This window comes from Solea solea, unplaced genomic scaffold, assembly GCF_958295425.1.
Source record: "Solea solea unplaced genomic scaffold, fSolSol10.1 scaffold_41, whole genome shotgun sequence".
NCBI classification, from domain to species: domain Eukaryota; kingdom Metazoa; phylum Chordata; class Actinopteri; order Pleuronectiformes; family Soleidae; genus Solea; species Solea solea.
The window spans coordinates 230001-232500 of record NW_026704052.1 but is presented as its reverse complement, the minus strand read 5'-3'; the positions used below and the strand labels follow the sequence as shown (position 1 = coordinate 232500).

At 49.1% G+C, this 2500-nt stretch overlaps 4 non-coding genes across 4 annotated transcripts in view; 1 reads left to right on the top strand and 3 right to left on the bottom strand.

Moving 5' to 3' along the window:
* The first annotated feature begins 202 nt into the window (after window positions 1–202).
* On the top strand, window positions 203–321 carry LOC131450104 (5S ribosomal RNA). The gene has a single exon (XR_009235043.1). It is a non-coding gene; the product is annotated as a 5S ribosomal RNA (ribosomal RNA).
* A 149-nt stretch (window positions 322–470) lies between these two features.
* On the bottom strand, window positions 471–663 carry LOC131450248 (U2 spliceosomal RNA). Its single transcript, XR_009235182.1, has one exon. It is a non-coding gene; the product is annotated as a U2 spliceosomal RNA (small nuclear RNA).
* A 1003-nt stretch (window positions 664–1666) lies between these two features.
* On the bottom strand, window positions 1667–1781 carry LOC131450376 (U5 spliceosomal RNA). The gene has a single exon (XR_009235290.1). It is a non-coding gene; the product is annotated as a U5 spliceosomal RNA (small nuclear RNA).
* Window positions 1782–2426: 645 nt separating this feature from the next.
* LOC131450140 (U1 spliceosomal RNA) overlaps window positions 2427–2500 on the bottom strand; it is a 164-nt gene continuing 90 nt past the window's right edge. The window contains exon 1 of the small nuclear RNA XR_009235077.1: window positions 2427–2500. This exon is cut by the window's right edge and continues 90 nt beyond it. This is a non-coding gene — a small nuclear RNA (U1 spliceosomal RNA).

Here is a 2500-nt window from a genome sequence, read left to right as displayed (position 1 = left end):
TAGATTCAGCAACAACTGGACCTGACGGCACCAACAGCAGCTTACCCATCTCGGTGTAGCTTCCAAATACTGGAATAGAGTGTAGCAGGTAGTGGCGATAAAGGCTCAAGTGCAGTGTGTTCGGAAGGCTGACTTTTGAGCCCCTCCACGAGCAGGGGGCCTTGCCTGGTCTATAAAAGGAGTCTGTGTCACCTGCCCGTCGGCTTACGGCCACACCACCCTGAGCACGCCCGATCTCGTCTGATCTCGGAAGCTAAGCAGGGTCATGCCTGGTTAGTACTTGGATGGGAGACTGCCTGGGAATACCAGGTGCTGTAAGCTTTTACACTGCAGCACACTTTTACACTGCAGCACGCTTTGACACTGCTGCTTCCTTACAAGAAACGTGGGCTTGCAATCACGTTGACGCACGGGCACACGTTAATGTCCTTCCAGTTTCAGCCTTGCTTTGGTTTTCACAGAAAAAAAGAGAACGGTGCACCGTTCCTGGTGGCACTGCAATACCAGGTCAATGCAAGGAGTGAAGAGAGCAAGCCCCAGGTTTCACCGCCCAATGCTCAAAAATGCATTTAATATTTAATCCCCATATAGAGGACATATCAGATATTAAACTGATATGAACAGATACTACACTTGATCTTAGCCAAAAGGCCGAGAAGCGATGGCCCGCCAGTGTCTGGGGCCAACTCAAGATCTTGGCGCACAAGTTACTTGTTGTGGTGCCATGTTTCTGAAGTGCGCATAACAAAGGCTGCTGCCGATCACCTCCGCCCCCAGGTGATCTAAGTGCACCTCTGAGCCGTGACGGACAACTGCTTGACATTTGACACACTCAAAGGGCGCAGCCATACAGCAAAGCCCACCAAAAATAACTTAAACTAGTGATGTGACGTTCCGTTTCGAGGCTTCGAAGCGTGTGCCGAGTAGGGGAGGGGGCGTTTCCGCGATGCGCGTATCGAGGCTTGCTTCATTTAGGGGAGGAGCCAAAAATGATGACGTCCGAAGCCTCGCTGCCCGGCTGTACCACGTGATTGCTTCGTGAAGTGGTTCAGATTTTGCGCGAGGTTTTACAGCTATATAGACCCCTCAGGCTCCATTCAAAATGTTTTTGACGGAGAGTTGCGGTCAGTTGAGAGTTTGGATAGTTTGGAGAGTTTGGATACTACAGTTTGGATAGCGTTTATATAGTTTGGAGATAGTTTGGAGAGTTTAGGGAGAGAGGGAGAGAGAGAGATTTAGGAGAGTGAGGAGAGTAGGATAGGTGATATAGGATGGAGCCAGCGAGGCTCATCATTGTCCAAGTTACACAAGCATAATCTGTGCCCTTTTCCTAGTTCCACAAGCACTTTCATTGTCCTCTGCCTGATTATGCCGATGCCATTTTCAGAAAAAACATTGCACAACCTGCCATATTATGATATTACCATTTTGGGAAGATATACACACACAATACATTCAAACAATGTATTAAACAGAAATTATTTGGTCATACATTTTTTGTAATTCATAGTCATTTCTAACAGACACAACAATTCAATTCATCACACATTATGTGGTTCAGATACAGCTGCCTGTGATTATACACTTGGCCAGTAGGTGGTTTCGTGTGCACATGAAGCTTCGAGAAATGAACCCTTTCTCGAACCAATTGGCTCAAGTGGTTCAATGCCTCATGAGGCTTCATCTCACCATCACTAACTTAAACTCTCGGACGTTCCTCTCCACGGAAGTCTTTAGTAAAAGGCGAAAGACTTGTGCATTTTGAAGAAAAACCAGAGTCGACATAGACCCTCTCCTTGAGAGCAGCCAAGGAGTCTATCCGCCGGAGTCACCACAGTCTCGGTCGGCCCGGCCGGCCACCTTGGGACAGCCTTTGTTCAACGTTTTTGGTTTGCCGGCCAATCAACCGCCCACATTTGACTGCATGTTTGGAAGCGCATTCTTACTGTTGGTTGTGTGCTGCAGTTTTCTATCAATCGCTGAGGCTGTGGCACATTCCTCGCTCCCGGGCACACCTCCAAGGTTTAGTGGTAGATGTGAGTGCATGAGCAGAGCAGCTCTGTGTCACACCGAGCAGTACAAACTGCCGGGCCGTTTCCCAGCTCCTCCGGGCTTCTGAAATGGTGAGCTGCTCCTGGCAACGCTTCAATATCAGGTCAATGTACAGGAGTGGACGGAACAAGCGCCAAAGTATTAACCCTTGGCATGATGGCCATGGATCCATCTCCAACAATCCAGTTCTCCTACAAAGAGCCGGTAAAGGGAGCATGACATTTCCTTAGAGCTAAAAGACAACACCCACAACCATCCCATTCCCAGCAACTTGGAAAGACAGGGGATGTCGCTCTGCGAGCACGTGAGAAGCCTGGAGATGGGCACACAAGGCGGAACTTTGGGCGGCTGACCTTTGCTTACAACTACGTCATCGGGGGAGAGCGCGGACGCAGTACCCCACCAGCAAAAATTATGCAGTCAAGATTCCCACGTTTGGGGAATTTGC